The 20239-nt window shown below is 38.1% G+C and overlaps 1 protein-coding gene across 2 annotated transcripts in view; it reads right to left on the minus strand.

Annotated features, from left to right (window-relative positions):
* The window catches only part of sptbn1 (spectrin, beta, non-erythrocytic 1), a 390719-nt gene that overhangs the window by 171184 nt on the left and 199296 nt on the right, over positions 1-20239 (minus strand). The gene's annotated exons all lie outside the window — the stretch shown is intronic.

The following is a 20239-nucleotide window of genomic DNA, read 5'->3' on the forward strand; positions in this document are numbered from 1 at the left end:
GGTCTAGGCCCGAAACGTCAGCCTTCCGGCTCCTATGATGCTGCTTGACCTGCTGTGTTCATCCAGCTCTGCACCTTGTTGTCTGTATATGAATTTTTCTGTTTGCTCCATAATGCAAATTCCAGTTAGTACCAAATTGAGTGGATTTTGTATTAACTCATTCCAATTAGGGACTGAACTCAAACTGTTTGAGTGAATTGAATGTACTGCATACCACCATGCGTTCCAAGCGTTCATAATTTTTCTTTGTAAGTGTAACTGATGAAATTTATTCTAGTAAGCAGAGAACATGATGTGCTGTTCATAACTGCTCACTTTTTAAAAAAAAAATCATTTTTTGATTCCCCAATTGTGCTGCAAGAAGCTAAATGTGTTTATGTGAATGTGTGTTGATTTAAGTTATAATTTGCAGTAATAACTTTGAGAATATATCACAGATATTTTATACTCACCGTTCAGAGATGTTATGACACACCTCTGAAGCAGGTGGAACTTGAACCCAGACCTCCTGGCTCAGAGCTAGGGACAGACCATTGTACCACAAGAGCCTGATAAGATAACAGAAACAGCACCTTTTATTGAATATGTGAAAATAGGCAATTGACTTCGTTCATTTAAATAATTAAAAGTATTTATAAATGACCATTGAAATATCACTACAGTGTTCCCATTGATTCATTGCAGAAACTTTCTAATCAACATTTTCAGAGGTATTATGATGTATCTCTGGAACAATTGGCATTTGAACCCAGCCTCCTGGCCCAGAGGCAGGGATTAGTTCATTGTAAGTTTTTACCAACTAGTTGTACTCCAAGATGTACTCTCATCTATCTTCATTGTTGATTTCTGTCTTTAGTCCTGTTTTCTTTAACATTATGAATTAATTTTAGTTGTTTTTCAAGAATTGACCTCAATATAGGAAATTCGTAATTGAAATTTGTCACCTCACTGCCATTTCAAAGCGTTGAAAAGGAATTTTTCCCTGAAAACTGTTAATTCCTTTAAATATTAACTAGGATGGAAATCCTGTTGGAAATAGGTAATGGGAGAGTGAAACTGAGCTGATTACTGTAGCATACTGTGCAATCCAATACCTTAACTAGACAGGTTTGCAGTATTACAGATCACTGTCGACAGTTGAATAGCCAACTTCATTTATGGGATTCATCTTCTGTTCCAAGTAAACCAACAAATTGGTGATTAAATTAGTTGTGTGATTCTACTGACCAAAAGAGGCAGTTTATTGATGTTGTAATCTAGTCAAATTATACATTTTTCTTTCTGGGTCTGTAGCTTGGATTAGACGCAATTAATAATAGCAGTGCTTGCCAACTAACCAAAACTATAGAAGTTTTCACACCTAGTTTAATTATATCCAGTTACTGAACACTGATTAGCCAAAAGAAGGGAGAGCTTCCTGCATACTTGGGCATAATTGTTAATTTGACTCTGGAAATGTTCAGTTGACTTTGCTTACAGCAAGAATTAACCCCAACGTTCTTAAATTATGGATTATTTGAAAAATAATAATTTCTTAAATAACTATGTCAACTAAACCCTGCTAAATTGATGCAAAATATGACAATTTACTGCATAATGCCATGTTTCACACCATTGCTTCCTATTAGGGTAAATGCTTAGGTGATATGACGTAACATTGCTAATCAAGCTTATGTTGTGCCATTTTTTTCTTTAAAAATGCAGATGGGATTACTAATGATGGAAATCTGTCAGTCATGCTTCAGTAGCTCCTACTATAATAATCCCTTGTGTGCCATTGTAATCAATAGTTTAAAGAGCAAAAGCCTTGGATAGGTTTCCTGTCACCTGTGTCCCTGCCAAATTCTATTGACTCCCTATGCCTCAATGTCATCTGATTTGCTTTGTATACTGTGTTAACTAACAATGTAAAATCTCAGTTTACATATAATCTATGGCCTCCCTTCTCCCTACCTACATGATTGCACCTTGATTCCTCTAAAATTGGTATGTAGTGTAGCCAGCCATGCGCCACTCTGTTCTTGCCTTCATAGTCTGGAACTCGCATTTAAGCCTCAACTTCAAAATTTTCCTAAAATATACCATTATGCCTTTAGTCAGCTCCTCTGATAATCTTCTAAGAGGCTCCAGTTGTTAAATGTGGTACTTTTCAACATATATAGTACTCTTTTACTCAAAGCAATTTGTATTGTTGCAGCTGCATGCGCATGCACGCTCTTTACACATTCCATTAAGTTCATAGAGTCATAAGAGTTGTACAGCATGGAAACAAACCCTTCAGCCCAATTTGTCCATGAATGGAAATATTAGTAAGCATAGGTGCTAGGTGCTCCAGTACCAGACTGAGGGAGTACTACCTTGTCACTGGTGCCAATTGTTGTATTTAAACAGAGATTCTTTCTGTTTGCCTAGCAGCTTAAGTGAATGTTACTGAAGAGAAAAATTAGGAGCCTCTATATATTTCAACTCAACCAACTAAAAATAAATTGACTCAGTAATGTTCTGGTCAACTATGAAGGTAAATATGTCACTTTAGTGATTGTAAGTCTGCCCGTCTCATTCTTCTCAATTGAATTCTATCAAAAGTAATTTTTTAAAATTGGCTTTAACTGTAAAATTTGATTTTCATCTGATTTGCTTTGTATACTGTGTTAACTAACAATGTTAAAACTGTGTTAATTTAGGTGGAGGTCCTCGGTATGCTTTTCTCGGGGGGGTGGGGGTAAGCTGTAGCTAATTGCAGTTTTATAATTTTGAGCCGACATTTTGTCACACTTAATGCAAGTATAAATGTGGGTTTGTTTTGAGCTTGGATAAATGAGCTGTACTTCAAATTCAGGATTGTGCAGATCTAATCCACAGACAGATGCATTTAATTTTCCTTTGAGTGCAAAAGTTTAGTCTTGTCAACAGATATTCTGTCTGACTGATGAAGATTGAAATTTATTTAGTGTACTTCACAACTTTTATTTGCACATTTACAGTTAATGAAATCGAGAGAATGGAAATGACCAATTTGCACACAGCAATGTCCTACAAATAACATTGATGTAAATAATTAGAAAACCTGGTTTTAATAATGATATCGGGATATATGTTGGTTAGAATTTGAGGACAGCACCCTAGCCATAAATGGATTAGAAATATGAGAGAACAAACTTATTTTAATGTCTTATCTGAAAGGCAGCACATAGAGTCATAGTCATACAGCACAAAAACCAACCCTTTGGTGCAACTTGTCTGCACAGACCAGACATCCCAACCTGACCTCGTCCCATTTGTCAACATTTGGCACATATCTCTCTAAATTCTTGTATACCCATCCAGATGCCTTGTAAACCAAACTCTGTGTATAAAAGTTACCTCTAAGGTCCTTTTTAAATCTTTCCCCCCTCACCTTAAACCTATGCCCTCTAGTTTTGAAGTCCCACCCTAGGATAAAGACTTTGGCTTTGCACTTTGGAATTTCATCCCAGACTGCACTACTTCTCTATCACCATCTTTCTTAAAGCTTCTTCTTAAAACCTACCTCTTCAAACTTTTGATCACCTGTCCTATTATTCACTTTTGTAATGTGATGTCAGAATTTGTTTGATAGCATCCTTGTGAAATGTCTTGGGACCTTTTACTCCAAATCACAACAGTGTTTATAGTTCAAAATTAATTCATTAGCTGTAGAGCACTTTGGGATGTACTGAGGTTGTGAAAGGTGCTTTATATATCAAAGACATTTTTTATTAGATGTGTAATGTAAATACAAGTTGTTAGTGTCCTGTTTGAAATGGCCTTTCTTTTTGCATGTCTCTGATCTCTGTACTTCTGAGGCACAGTGTTTGCTACCTTTTTTTATTGTGTTGTGTTATTAGCCACTTAAGTATGTGTTCCATGTAAAGGAAGGGAGAGTAGAATTATATTTTAAACCTTTGTCATCTCATACTTTATGCAGACAAAAAAACCATTGAAAGACATGAACTTGAAAACTTGTTCACAAGACACATTGATACAATATGAGGGAGGTTACTATGTTGATTAAGCATCCTTCTCCAGACAAATTCAAGCTTTGAGGGCCAAAATATGTTACTCAGTTGCTGAGTACACTTGGAGTCAGTATTGTATGAAAGCTGCATTATACTTTATTGGAACCTAGTGACCTCATATTTGGTGGCAAACAACTGAAATTGATGCAGAATTGTATCCATGGAGATTAAGGCTGTTTTCACAAATCTTTGCACTCAAAATTAGCAAACAAAAGTTAAACAGTGTGAATGTTAGATATGTATCAATGCAACCTTTCCTATGTTGCTATTTTAATAGATTTTTTTTTTGCTGTTGCTTTTTATTCCGCTTGAGTGAGGTTGGGAAATTTGTACTAGGTGTGTAAGGTGTGTTGATCATTATCTTTTTGGTTGGGTTTTTGTTATGCATCCATGAATGCAATACAGTAGTGTCTGCAATTACATTTGACCTCCTTTAATCCTCACTTTTAAATGTACAAAATGAATAATATCCACTCATGCATGTGACTTCTACTTTTCTCACTAAGGTCACGATGGTGGGAGAGTCTTTGCTACACAAAGAAGCTCATATGGCCTTGTTGGAATACTAACAGTTGGAGGAAAGTATGCTCTTTGTGAGGGAACTACTGTAGGGAAACCGACATTAGCTAGCCTTAGCAGCAGCATTGAATGCTTCGCTGTGTCCCACTTGAAAAAAATGTGAAACTGTGTGGAGCCTTTCAATTCAAAGGAACAGATGATTTAAGCAGCAGTACAGTGATTACAGTGTGGTCATGAATCAATATTTTAGGGCTTTAAGGTCATGTGAATTTTTTGAAATTATTGTATTATTGGACGCCTTTTCCATAACTGAAATAAAGGTCACTGTTGGAAAACATGGTCAAATATCCAGCAGTAGCACAGCTCACTTCTCATCATTATTTTCAGTTCAAATAAAACAGTGTTGCTTATCAACTGAACAGTTTTCAATAAATGTTTACAGAATAAGAAAAAGTTCTTATTGGTCAAGTAAAAGTGAACAGAGTGCTTAGTTTTGAATCAGAGATAGTAGGAACTGCAGATGCTGGAGAATCCGAGACAACAAGGTGCAGGGCTGGATGAACACAGCAGGCCAAGCAGCATCATTGGAGCAGAAAGGCTGACGTTCTGGGCCTAGACCCTTCATCAGAAAATTCTGATGAAGGGTCTAGGCCCGAAACCTCAGCCTTTCTGCTCCTATGAGAGTGCTTAGTTTTGTGGGATTTAAAAATTGGTGTCAGGTACTGCTGGCAATTGTATTTTGTTTTTCAGTATGGCTTTTTGCTGACATAAAGTTGTAGTAAGCGTTGTTCTTTGTCTGGTAGTTCTGACAGAATAGATTTTACACGAACAGCAACCACATCAAAGTAAATACCTGGGTTTGTTAAGAAAGGGGCACACTTTTTTATTAGCCTTCCTGACTGCCTGAGCCTGGTCTTCCTGTGAACAGTAAACATGGACATTGGAAGTATTGTTGCATACATTTGTTCATTCTTGTAGTTGTTGTGTTGCAATTGTTATGAAATCATTATACTCAATGCATGTTCACAGGCCAAAGCATCCCACCCAGCCTATTTACTGAGCGATGGGCTGCCCATGACAGCTGGAGGACTTACAAAGATTTATGAAGGAGAATTATTCAGTAACCTTGCTCTCCAAAGACTTAAAAGAAAGACATCTTAATATAAATTCTGAAATTTGGTCTATAATCTTGACTGCTTGTAAGTGGTTTTATACATACATTTCCCACATTTTTCTTTGCCTTTACACAAAGTATATGAAACTTGAATTTTGATACTTATGGTAAAACATCTACTACATCTTCAGTGGGGCAGGATCTGTTTACTTATCATTAGATGCAATGCTGCGTGTTTGGGGACTAAGTTCGACTTAGTGAATCTATGATTGGACACAAGGCCTGAACTAATTTAATGTGCATTGATCCAAGGTTTAGCATCTTGTTACAGCCTTTCACATACTTTTATCCTAAACTTTATCCAAAACTGTAATATGAAATAGCCTAAGATAATTGAAGTGAAATTAAATTTTTCCATAACCACATTATTTTGTGTACAACTTCGAGGTAACATGAATCCATATTTTAATGTCAAAATTTCTGAGACATTATTTAGTTTTTTAAGAGTTTCTGTATCATGGATTAAAAAAAGTTTCACAATATAATTACAACACCTTGCATTTCTAAGGTGCTTTCAACATAGGAAAATGTTGCACAATTAAGAAAGGTGACCAAATAATTGGTTAAAAAGGTCAATTTTAAAAGATATTACTAGTGAAAGAGATGGAAAGGTGGAGTCATTATTGCAGATAACTGAAAATAATGATGGGCAATAGGAAGGAGAGATGTTTAAGGCTGAAGTTATTCCAAACTGGATGAAGGGAGATTAGAAAGTAGGGAGGAATATGGCCATGAAAGGAATTAAACACAAACATCTGGACTTGAAATTTGAGCAGAGTCACTGGAAACTTATGTAGGTCAGTGGGGACAAAGGTAAAGACTAGAAGGACTTAATGTGGAATGGGATGTGAAAGCAGAGTTTGGTATGAGCAAGAGTGTATGGAGTGTGGTGGACGGGGACCAGCTAAGGGAGTGATGAAGTGTTTGACTTTGTAGGTGACATGTTGTATGTGACTGAAAGCGTTTACAGATTTGATTATAAACACTTATCTCTATGGTGATGTCATGTGGACCTGGTTAGACTAAAGAAGGACCTTTGAGGGGACAAGCTGACCTGAGGATAGTGTACTCAACACACTAACGTACATTAGCAAAGAACACAGAGTTTCAGATCTGACAGAAGACACACGTGAACCAAAGAAACCTGCAGCTATGAGGCAGAGGTACAGAATACTCTGCAAGGCAGTTGTCCGTGGAAGAGGTCCTGAGTCCAAGTTGAGTTGTGAGCTGACCAGGCATCGATTATTGCATAAGTCAAAACCAAAACATTCCTGGTACAAAAAGGGAACACTTAGACAGGACGGTAATTTTAAGGTAAAAAGTTGCTGCTGTGATCAGGCTTCACTGCCATGGCGTGCAGACACTGAGCCAGGACTGGAGAAATGAAACTTGAGCGTCATGAGAATAAAATTGTACATGGCAAGAGTGGAGAGCCTGAAAAAATGGCTAACCAAGCCATTTAACACAGATAAGTTTTGGGCACTTAAAAAAGTAGTTATAGACTGACACCAAAATTCTTTCAAAAACAAGAATGCAGCAAGTGTATTAAGAAAAGTGAGAAAAACTCCTTTACAGCTGCACAGGTGAGAAAAACATGCAGTACAGCCACAAAGTGCCATGGTGGCACAATAGTTAGCACTGCTACCTCCCAGCACCAGGGACCTAGGTTTGATTCCAGCCTTGGGTGACTGTGTGGATTTTGAATGTTCTCTTGTGTTTGCATGGGTTTTCTCCCACAGTCCAGAGATGCGCAGTGCGTCTACAATGTGAACATCTATCTAACATTGTGGAAAATTGCCAAAGATGTGCAGGTCAGGTGGATTGGCCATGCTAAATTGCCACATAGTGTCCAGGGATGTGCAGATTTGGTGGATTAGCCATGGTAAGTGGGGTACTCTGGGGATAGGGTGGGATGCTGTACAGTATGCCAGTACTGACTCAATGGACCAAATGGCCTCTATCTGCAGAAGGGATTCTAAGTATGGTAAAACCCTCTTTTACAGCAGCAAAGCACAGGAGAACCACTATTACTGTAGACTTAAAATTTTGAAAGGACATTAAGTATCAAATTGATTAGGAAGCCATGGAATCAAATAGTATTACCAGAAATATTTAATTTGTGAGATGGACAAAATAGAACACGAAATTGGACTTTCTGAAGAAGAAAATTCCTGAATGTAGAATAGCTTCTAAACAGATTAGTAAGACAAAAGCTGAACAAGTCAATATACGTTTGTACACAATTAGGAGTGTAGCAGGTGATGTTATTGTTTGTCAAGGTAGATAAATGAAACATAAGACAAATTCAGAGATCTATTGGCAGACTTTGACAATTGTTTCAACCTCTAATAATATTCTTGAAAAGACAAGATTCAACAGAAGTATGGAACATCCTTGTAAATGTATGGTTGATTTCATTAATAATCCATATAAGCTTATGGACACATGTGACTATGGTAACTTAATGTCAAAATTCATAAGAGATCAGATTGTTGTTGGCTTTACATGGGTGGCATGGTGGCTCAGTGGTTAGATTCTATTTCACCCTTGGGTGACTGTGGAGTTTGCAAATTCCCCCTGTGTCTGAGTGGGTTTCCAGTGGGATCTCTGGTTTCTCAGACCTTAATCCAAAGATGTGATGGTTAGGTAGATTGGACCTGCTAAATTGTCCGTAGTGTCCAGGGATGTGCAAGCTCGGTGGAATAGCCATGGTAAATGCGGGCTTACGAGGATAGTTTGGGGTCTGGGTCTTGGTGGGATGCTCTTTGGAGGGCCAGAGCAGATTTGATGGGCCGCATAGCCTTTTTCCGCATTGAAGGGATTCTGTAATTCTGATTCTACTGAGGAGTCTTTGCTAGATTTAATACAGTCTAAAGAAGAACTAACTCTGAAGAAAGTCATTCAGATCATGAATGAAATGAGCTCTGGAAGCAAAACAGATCAATCCTAACATAAGAAGATAATACTTGGTACAGGAGCTGTACAAAGTTTATACATTTTTTAGATGACAAAAGACATAAAAACAAACCAATATATCCAAGGAGGGCAGACACCAGAAATAAAAGTCATTGCTAAAGCTGTGGAACAAAAGAAACTTCTAGTGGCATCAGAAGCTTCTAAAATGAATGCTTTCATTGCAAACAAGTGGGCCTCTTTCAGAAAATGTGCAGAAGGAAGATGTAGCACAGGAAAACAAAAGACAAAAGAATGAGTGACACAACGGACACAACGGCTTAAATGAGCTGGAACAGTCACTAATTGACAATAAACACAGTTTTCCTAAGAATAAGAATTATCTTTCCTGAGTAGAAGGCCATGTATTGTCCTCAATCTCTTTCAAAATGTAGATTAAATCACAAAAATACAAGAAGATGCTAATAGAAAATGTTCCTGGACTTTAAGTTCAGCACTGAAATGTCTGTAACCACTCAGAAGCTGTATAATGACAGACAGACAGATAATGGAAGCATCTGCGACCAATTTGAGTGAGATGGTTAGATAGCACAGCAAGCAAGTATCTACCCCAGATTCAAGGCTGCTATTAGGAACTGAGGTGATCAGGAAAGAACAAAGTTGAGAAAAATTTCTGACCATCCCACCTTCAAAACAAGAAATCCTAACAAATGGTTTATAATTAAAGGGTCTTTTGACAATCGCATCAATCCCTGCTATCGGCCTAGTGGATCTCCAGTGAACTCCTTCTATGACAAGTATATCCTTTCTTAGGGAGAATGAGCTTGCACACACCACTGCAGGTGTTACCTCACCAAGGTCCTGTGTATAATTGCCAAAAGACCTCCCTATTTCTGCAGTCAGATTCTCTTGCAATGAAGATCTTTATACCATTTGCCTTCCTAATTGCTTGCTGATCCTGCGTGTCTACTTTCATTGATTTGGTGTATAAGGATTCCCAGATCTCTTTGCACATCCACATTTCCCAATATATCACCATTCAAGGAAAACAATGTAAAACTTCATGTTTAGCCACGTTGTACTTTGTTTACTCAACTGGTCTAAACCACCCTGAAGCCTGCTTGCATCGTCCTCACAAACCCACCCAGTTTTATTTCATCAGTAAACTTGGATATGTTGGATTTGGTTCCATCTTCCAGGTCATTTACCTTGCGGTACGTTGCCAGCTGCATGGACAAAGATCCATTTATTCCCACTGTTTCCTGTCTTGTCAACCAGTTGGCAATCCCATGCCAATATTTTAACCCCCGTCGTGTGTGCTACACTTTTGCCCCCTAACCTCATATGCCTGATCTTGTGAGGCAATAAGCTTCATATAGTTCGTTCATCAAGACTTTTCTAGTTAGACCAGAAAACTGACTATCCTAATCTACACTATATCACTGCATGTTTTGAAAGAACCCATACACAACAACAAAGATATCAATGGAGATTTTGGAAGCAGGTGGCCTGTGATAGAGTCCATGTGGTCTCTGTGATTCATAGGATGTGGTGTTGGAAGCTTAGCTTGGGGTTAAATAGCTTGCTGAGATGGCAAAATGTTTAATTTTGTCTAAGAAAATGATCAGGCAGAGGGACTGAATTATTAGTAAGTGTACAGAGTAATAGCAACTGTTAAAAATGGCTGAGATTTTGACTTGTCCACTGAACCCTATAACATAGCTTGACAACAGGAATTTTGGAAGGTAGGCTATTCAGCTTCTCATGTCTGCTCCACCATTCAATAAGAGCATGACTGATTTGGTTTCTCCACATTTTCACCAATCCCCAAGTACTTTCATCACTTTGCTTATCAAGAATCTGTTTGCCTATGCTTTCAAAATATTCAAAGTTTGTGCTTCTGCCACTTTCTTGAAGAGAGTTCCACCACTTTTTGAAGAAGTGAGTTCCAAAGACTCCTAACCCTTTGATAAAATAATATTCCTTATCTCTGTCTTAAATGAGCGAACCCTTATTTTGAAACTGTGACCTCTAGTTTTAGATACTCCCATAAGTGGAAACATTATTAAATTCCTCCCTAATCAGGATATTAATCCATTCATGAATTAATAAATGAGGTAATTCACACAGGCTAGATTAGTTTGGGGATTAAGTTTAAGATTGTAATGGAAGGTTCTTGTCTAGGTGTATGGTGAACAAAACCTAGCAGTATACTACTTCTTTATACCAGGCCCCACCTAAACTTCCTTTAAATTCAGTCTTCAATCTTTAGATGTGAACTTTTACTCTCTCGACACTTTTTTAAAATTTGTCTTTTTTAGTGATTTGGATGTTTATTTCTTCTCTCTTTAGCTGCTTAGCTTTGAGAGCATAAGCGGAAAGTTGACAGATCTCAAGCAAAATCTGAAATTTCTCCTCTGCCAGACCATCATTCCACATGATGTTGGTAGCAAAGAATTCTATCCCAGACTAAACAATTAATTATGTCAATTAATTTACATTTTAAAGAAAAAAGTGGACATTCTAATAAGAAATGCAATGGCACTGGATGTCAAATGTAGGATTAGATTGATGTTCTAGATTCTTGCCTGCTATACTTATCAGAATGCAATAAGATTTTTAAAAATCTCTAGCTAGGGAATCTCTAGCTAGGCCAGCGCTTGTGCATATCTGTTAGAAGGTGCTGTTGAACTGCTACCTTGACCCATTGCCTTATGTGTGGAGTAGATGCACCCACAGGAACTACTGTGGGGAACTAAAGCTCGAGAGGCACAATGTTGGTGTCTGTACCTCTGAGCCAGGAGGCCTTGGTTCCTGCCCCACCTGTTCCAGAGGTGCAAAATAGCATCTTTAACAGGTTGATTAGAAAATATCTATCCAGAGGAACTCCAGTAGTGATACCCTGGGACTAAAATAATTGATCACCAACAACATAACAGTCTTGTTCTGTGCTAAGTGTGGTTACGACCAGTGGAGAGTTTTCCCCCTCATTCACATTGCTTTACTCAGGATCCTTGATACCACATTCCGTCAAAGGTTGCATTTCTGTTTAGGGCAGTCACATTCATCTTAACTCTGGTATGAGTCCATGTTTGAACAAAGGCTGTAAGGACAGGAGTTGGATGAGCCTCAGTGAACAGGTTATTGCTGGGTAAGCGTCGCTTCACTAGGTAGCACTATCAATGATACCTCCATTTGCTGATGATTGAGAGTAGTTTGATTGGGTAGTAATTGACCAGGTTGGGTTTGTCTGTTTTTTTTTTTGGACATGGCATATTTGGGCAATCATAGAATCCCTGCAGTGCAGATAAAGGCAATTCGGCCCATCGAACATCCGCACCAACAATCTGTACAGCATGCCACCCTATGTCCATATCACTTATTTACCGTGGCTAATCCACCTAATCTACACATCCCTGGACACTACAGGAAAATTTAGCATGGGCAGTCCACCTAATCTGTACATCTTTGGTAATTTTCCACATTGTTGGATAGATGTTTGAAGTGTAGATAAACTGGAGCAGCTAATTCTGGAGCATGAGTCTTAATGTTGTCCAGGCCCATGGCCTTTATGGTATCCTCTGCTTTCAACTGTTTCTTGATATGTGGAGATACTCAAACTGGCTGAAGATTGGCATCTGTGATACAAGGGACCTCAGAAGGAGATTGAATTGGATCATGCACTTGGCATTCTGAAGAAGGTTGCAATTACTTCAGCCTTGTCTTTTGCATTAATGTCCTGGGGTCCCCCATCATTAAAGGTAAGGATATTTGTGCAGCCTCCTCATGCAGTTGTTGTTTAATTGTCTAGCACCATTCATAACTGGATATGGCAGGACTGCAGAGTTTAGATCTGATCTTTTGTGCGTCGCTTAGTTCTGTCTATTTTGAGAGCTTTCCTTCGATAAAAGAAATATGTTGGGTGTAACACAGGCAGTCAATTCTATGTAGTTTATGGAAGGAATGTGTTTAATTGCCTCTTTCTATTCTGAACTTTTTTGAAACTGCTGAAAATGTCAGAGAAATAACTGACAAGCTATTCATAAAGTCAAGAAACCCAGAAGGGAGACATTCAACCCATCATTCTTTTCAAACTCTTTGAAGAGCAGTCCAATTAGTCTCACTTCCTTGCTCTTTCCTATAAACCCTGCAAATTTTTTTCTTTCCAAGTCTATATATCCAATTCTGCTTTGAGGGATACAATTGAATTTGCTTTCCCCACCCGCGAAGGCCTGCTTTCCAGATTATAATAATGTTACATTATGAAAAAAATCATTGCTCCCATTTTGGCACTTAACCACAGCACACAGCTTTAAGACATCAATCATGCTGTCAGTGGAAAATTTCTCCATCTCTACTCTTATCAAAAGCCCTCAATTTTGAATATCTCTGTTAAATCACTCGTTTTCTGTTTTAAGGAGAAAACTCCAAGTTCTCTAATGTTTCTGCCACAATCCCAGTCTCGTAACCCTGGTGCCTCTCTCTTTTTTTCTCTCTCTCTCTCTTTCCCTCTCCCTCTCACTCACACACTCATGCGCTGTCTCTCGCTCTCACGCTGTCTGTCGCTCTCGTGCTCTCGCGCGCACGCATGCACTCTCGCGCGCATGCACTCTCTCGCTCACGCCCACATGCACGCCCTCACACACTCTCTCTTGCTGTCTCTCGCTCTGTGACTCTCTCTGTCTCTCTCTCACGCACACACACACATATATCTACGGGGTGAATTTGTATTTGCAGATACATTCAATTTTGTTCATAAAGCACACAATTTACAGACAGTTAGTCAATGTGGTATTTTATAAATTCATACTTTAGAAATAAAACCAGTTTGACTCCAAACCAAAACACAAACAGATTCTAAACAAGGCCTCACACCTAATATGCATTGTCTGACCTAAAATGTCACCTCTTCTTTACACTGATAAAACTTCTAGTTCTCTCAGGACAGTGACTTGAAAGGAATTTGGAGATTTACATATACATATTAATCAATTAAAACCTTCTAAAGGATTAAAGATTTAACAGCATCTTAGGTTTGTTTAATACATCCTCATCCGTGGTGTGACCCTTTCATCTTTTACTTACAAATTCTGTGTCTGATATTACCTCTGTCACTAACACCTGAAGGAGGAGTGAGGCTCCAAAAGCTTGTGTTTTCAAATAAACCTGTTGAACTATAACCTGGTGCCATGTAATTTCTGACCAAATCTCTGAGGAGTGAGCTGTGTTGGGATTACTGAATGGTCTGACTTATGGAGATCTACAACTTCAATCAATGCTGCAGAAACAACTTTAGTCTATTGGAATATCTGGGCTGTTGATTCAACCCGAGGGGACTAAGTCATGAAAGGCTCAAACAATTAAAGACCTGGTCAGTTGAATCAAAGTCATTGGGTTAAAACATGTGAGAAGATGTTCACTGGAATACTGATCCATTATCCCTCTTTTACAAAGTTGAAATCTGCTCCCATTCTATGTTGGTACAGTTCCCTGTTTGTATACAATGGGAATGCCCACCAGAATGACATTTGCCATTCAACATGCCCTGTACCAGCACCATTGATTCCTACCCATTCTGTAAGTAGTGGTCTTTGAAACATTTATAATGTGATGTTTTCTACACAATGGTGGGAAATTGGTTTAGTTTCTAAAGGTTTAAAATACTCACAGGTAGGCTAGCATATTCAGTTTTTGGAAAAGATTTTTCTTATGGTAAGTTCCACTCTGCAATGTTTAGTTTAATTGCAATTATGTTATTGCGTGAACAGTCAGAAAAAGCAAGTTGATGTTGCTGCAACTCCTCACCAGAAAGGTGAGTTTAAGTTAATTATTTTGAAAATGCATGGCTTATGGTGATCTCTCAAACAAAGTGTGTTCTTTTTAATACTGAAATGAAAGTTGCGTATGTAGTTCTTAAAGCAAAAACAATGGATTTGATAATAGTTTCGAACTCAAGTATAGTTCTGTCAACAGAGTTATTATTTAACATGTATTTAGAGTAAGTGGAAATGGATGATTTATTGCAGGACATGCTCCACAGTTGTTTTTTCCCCAATATGTAGATGTTAAAAGTTCACAATTTGCTTTTTTAATGGGAAGTGGAAAAGACGGCATTGAAGTTCTGTATGTGGCTTTGGTACTGTCTATTGTTCTGTGGTGGAAGTTTGTGCATTGTTTCCTGAGAATGATTATATCCTGTGTACCTGATTACATCAGCTAATAATAAAAAAAATGCACTAGGAAGGGATATTTAGTAAGGTCTATCAGAGATTTTGTGATGTAGCATCTAAATAAAAAGCATCACACTCGTCGGCTTATTACATTGTCAAAATGTCCAAATGTATTCTGTGAATATATCCCCAAAGCGGAAAGACATTTACAACATGATACATTCATGTATTAGGAGCAAATTATTCCAGAATCTGGAATCTGTACTGAAACCAAAAAGTTCTGGCTATCACACTTGGTCAGGCAGCGTCTATGGAGAGAAATCAAGTTAATGTTTCGAGTTTAGATGACTATTCATCAGCTCTGACCCGCTGTGATCGCCAGCATTTTTTGTTTTCAGTACATTCATGTATCCATTGAACAGTCTTATAATTACTGTGTTTATGCCTTGGAACTGCTTAAGTTCTGGGAATGGATTTTTTACAACAATAGCAATGACTGCACGATCTATAGTCTGAAAAATTTAGTGTCTGGTGTTATTGACATTTTTAAACACATCTCAGAACTTCTGAAATTCTCATGCTTTGGAAACTTGAGGCAAAATTTCAAGACATCATGTAGGTGAATACGTTGTCGAAGTTGCTTTGAATTTATCCAAAAGCATATCCTGGTTATGCACAATATGGAAGTAGTAATAAGTTCAGTTTCATCAAGGCTTGTTATAAGTTGACAAGTATTAATCTGCTTATAAAATCAGAGTGGCATTTGATGTCTGATTTTGCAAACTTAGAGGTATTGTCCCATTGATACTGCATCATGGTCTCATGCATGGGAAAACGAAACAATAATCACCATTTCTGAAGTCCCAGCTATCTCATCAGGTGGTGTTCATGGGACCTACTTTGAATCTGGTTTCTGTTTACAGGGCTCACAAAATATGTGCAGCCTATGGCAAAATAAACAAAAGCTTCCTAGTTTCACCTTTAATTTGGAGAATCATAGAGTATTGCGCATAGAAAGGGACTATTGAGCCCATTGTCTGGTTGGTTCTTTAACCGTGCAATCCAGTGAGTCTCCTTCCCACCTCTTTCTCCATAGCCCTATTTGTGTTTTCCCTACGAGCATCTATCCAAGTCCCTTTTGAAATTTACTATTGATCCTGCTTGAACCATGCAGAAAGGAATCCTGTTTAGTGAAAAATGGCATGAGAACGACCTCACAATTCAGATATTTATGGTAGGTTGGGTTGCTCAATCTCCAGCTGCAAAGTTGATTATGGAGCTTTGTGTATGTTAGAGGTCTGCACTCGTGAATTAAGTTGCACGCACAATTTGTTGCTGACTCTCTATTTGTAAACATTCAAATACATTGCCTTCCATTTTTCATCTTCGCTTCCACACGAACCTCTTGCTTTGTTTGCCAAATTAAGTAGACTTTGAAATGGCAATGTCTGAATATGCATGAATAATCACTGATTTACTTATTCAAGTTGCTGTTGTTATGTGCATTACATTAAACTAATTCTGCAGGAAGGGCTATATTTCCTGAATTCCCTTGACTGGCTGTGTTGTCCAAGGACATTAGTTCCTCTGTTCTGAACTTAACCAGGAAAAAATGGTTTTTGAGTACCTAGAAGTGCATTTAATGTTAGTACCCATTTTTGGCATAGTTTTTGTTTTTTAAAAAAAATGAATGCTAGCTTACTAACATTGTAGTTATTTAGTGACTGGTATAAATTCAGTAAAGCCTGCAACAGAAGCTATGGGCCAGTCAATACCTAGACTGCTTTTGTTAATATGCTGGATAAATTGGAACTGTCAATTTCAGATGTTTAGATGATCAAGGAGGTGCTTTGGTCAGTCATGGAGCGATCTGATTTCATTGCACTGTTCCTGAATATTCTACGTAGAATTTATTTAATAAAAATTGGAATGTAATTGTTTCTTTATTACATATTCATTGTTACGAAACCATCCTCTGTGACAGAAATGCCTGGCTAACCCTCTTGCATTTCCTGATGATGAATATGCTGTGCGCAGACAAGTTCAGAAACGCCATCACAGAAATTGCTGGAAAATTTCAGCAGGTCTGGTAGCATCTGTGGAGAGAAATTAGAGTTAATGTTTCAGGTCTGGTGATCCATCAGAAGTTCAGGAACACATTCCCCTCCTCTCTCTTGTCAAAAAAAGAACAGAACAACAAGAGACAGAATATACGGAGTTCTGCTATATAACGTGATAGTTGCGTTCCTGCACAACATTGCATTATAGAAAATCATGCTATAGAAATAACGGGCTTATGGGAAAAGTGGCATTAGGGGCAGACCGCCAAAAAATATCATTCAAAATTGCGCAAAAATCACTCAAAAGCCTAACACAAAGGACAGCACAGTTTGAATAAATGTTTAATTCAAATCTATTATTGAAATAAATGTAAATTTAACACCTTATCTTGGGAAAAAATGTCAAGATGACTTGATGGAGGAGGTTTTGAGGTAGCTCTGTTGTTAATGCAGGGGCTGAAGGTTGTCATCATCATTATCACCTTCAGGTGCAGTTGCGGTTGCAGGGTTAGGGTGAAAAATAGTTAATCCAAAAGTGGATGGCTGTGGTTCATTGCTTTCTGGTTGTTTCTTGGGGATAAGCTTAAACAAGACATCCAGTTTTTGCTGCTTTGCCCTTTTTCTTCTTTCACAAAGAAGCTGTTCACAGGGTGCCAAATAAGATCTTATTCCACGAACTACTACCCTGCTGCATTCTGTATTTTAATTGAAGACAAAACAGAAGTGGAAAGTTCTTGTGGTGTTGCATCCTGGACTTTATCGTCTTCATCTTCATCTGCCACTTACCCCTCAGCGACAAGTTGTTGTAGATCAGCTATGGTGAGATCTTCACAGTGAGACTCAAACAGCTCTTCAACATCCTCACTCTCCACTTCTTCAAATCCAACTTGCTTTGCAAGATCAACACAATGTTCTTTGATTCTTGAGAGTTCCTCTGACAGAACAAAGCCCTTAAAATCTTGAAAAAAATCTGGGTGAAGCTTCGGCCAAACTGAATGCAAGCAGTCCTTACTGACATCACCCCACGCCTCCATAATAATGTCAATTGTATTCTTGATGTTAAAGCTCTTCCAAAATTGAAGAAAACTGTCCTTATCCCCCTCAGTGGCAATCAGCCTCTTAAATGTGTGCCTTAAATAATAAGCTTTAAAAGCTGCTATTGCATCCTGGTCCATTAACGGAAGGAGAGAGGATGTGTTTGGGGGTAGAAATAGCACTTTGATGTTTTCAGAAAGCTCACTAATGGTGGGAGGAAGGCTTGGCACATTATCTGGGATGAGGAGAATCTTGAAATCCAATTTTTTTTTTTCCCTGCAATACTTTCTAACAACATCTTCTAAAACATCAATAAGGTCACCGATGGAATCGCGTTATAGCCAATAAAAGTTTGCGTTTTAGGTATAGTGTTCCCCTGTTTGTCAGTCACGTTATAGCCAATTCACATTGCCAGAACACCCGTTCTAACAGAATCCCCTTTTACATTAAAGTGATAGAATGCTTGGTGACATGGTGCAGAAATAACAATCTCTTCTTCAGTGTCAGCAAAGTATAAGAGCTGATCATGAACTTCAGGAAGCAAGGAGGAGGGCACATCCCTGTCTACATCAGTGGAGCTGAGGTGGAGATGGTCAAGAGCGCCAAGTTCCTAGGAGTGATGATCACCAACAATCTGTCCTGGACCACACTTTGATGCGACGGTCAAGAAAACACACCAATTCCCCATAGATACTGCCAGGCCTGCTGAGTACTTCCACTGAAGAGCTTTAACAAATTGACTGACTGCAAATTAGTTTTCCCTGGATGGGGAATCTGGAAGACAGGCGTAGTCGAACTGGACAGATGTTTGGTGTCTCAGGAAGTTGAGAGATATGAGGTGAGAACAGGAAGATGGAATTGAAACTGAAGATTACTTGTGATTATATAGAATGGCAGAACAGGCCTAATGGACTTTATGGTTTTCTCCAGCTCAAATTTCTTGCATTTTTTTTTTCAATCTCCCCTGTTCATCACAGACCTTACCATTTCTCCTTCCTCAAATCTCAGTTTTAGCCTGAACCTGTTAAGTCTTTAAATTTCTCCAGCTTTTGATTTTTAAAAGTCATTAATCTAAAAGATTAACTCTATGTATCTCCCTACACAGGTGTGTATTGTCAGTATTTTCAGTTATCATTTCAGATTTGCAGAATTTGCAGCATTTGCTTTTGTATTGTATTTGCATTTGTTTGTGTACTGGGTGTCCTGCTGTTGATGCACTAAATTGTATATTGCAAACTGCTGATTTATACTTAATATACTAACTGCTTAGTTACCACTCTTGCTCTTTACTTCGTCTCTTGCACATGCCCGTGTGCCTAGCTCCTTACCTACACCAGCATGCACACACACATGCTTACATACATATGCCTACCTGCTGAAGACTTGCTTAGGATGCCCAAATATAATGTTGTACTGTGATAAAGTTTTTATTAATATAGAAGAGAAACTAACTATGTATAATAGTGCTTTGTCAGACTGCATTAACCTAATCGAGGCTATTTGTGTCAGCTCACTTCTATAAATAAAGGAAATGAGGCACTAATAGCTACAAGTAAAGCCCAGGTTTTAAAAGTAACTGCAGTTATAAAGCTTCTCAAAAACTAACTTTGACTAAAATTTGTGATCCAAGTTTCATACTCTGTTCAAGCACAATTTGACAGGATTATATGCAAGATTTTTGAAATTCATTATTTGTATGTGAAAGCACTATGTCAAACTTTTTTTGCGTTTCTACTTCAGTGTCATTTTTTGGTCTGGTATTGATATGGTGACCCTAGTGTTGGGAATCCCAAAATATAATATTCCATTGAATGAAGTGGAATAATTAATTTTTAGCACAAGTTATCTTTTTAAAATAAGTCTGTTTGCTGGCAGCTTCGACAATACACAGTTTTCTGAAGTTTGTTCCGGGTTGGTGAAGGGAGCAATAAAATATACTGTGAGGTTACGTTTTCCCTTTGTCATTTTATTTTATTCCTACAGATCTTTGGAGAGGGAGAAAATGGCTTTAAAAATTATGTCTATGAATGAATTAGGTTAACCAAATAACAACCGCAATTTCTGCTAGTGATATTGATGCAGTAACTGAAATCCTTAATGTGGTAACTCTAAACTGTGTGCTATTTCCGTGGAAAGGAAACTTCCTTTTGAGTGTTGCTTGAAGATAACACTCAGTGACTACTTATTATCAATGCAAATGTTCATGCAGTTTCCTTTTTCCTGTGTTAGTTCTTCATAGTATGTGTTCTGTTTCTTAGCCCCTGGGAAAACATTCACATAAATATGCAAGATAAATAACACCCCACCTATATCTCATAGTATTCCCGTGAG

This window comes from Rhincodon typus, chromosome 9 (genome assembly GCF_021869965.1).
Source record: "Rhincodon typus isolate 14 chromosome 9, sRhiTyp1.1, whole genome shotgun sequence".
Classification (NCBI taxonomy): domain Eukaryota; kingdom Metazoa; phylum Chordata; class Chondrichthyes; order Orectolobiformes; family Rhincodontidae; genus Rhincodon; species Rhincodon typus.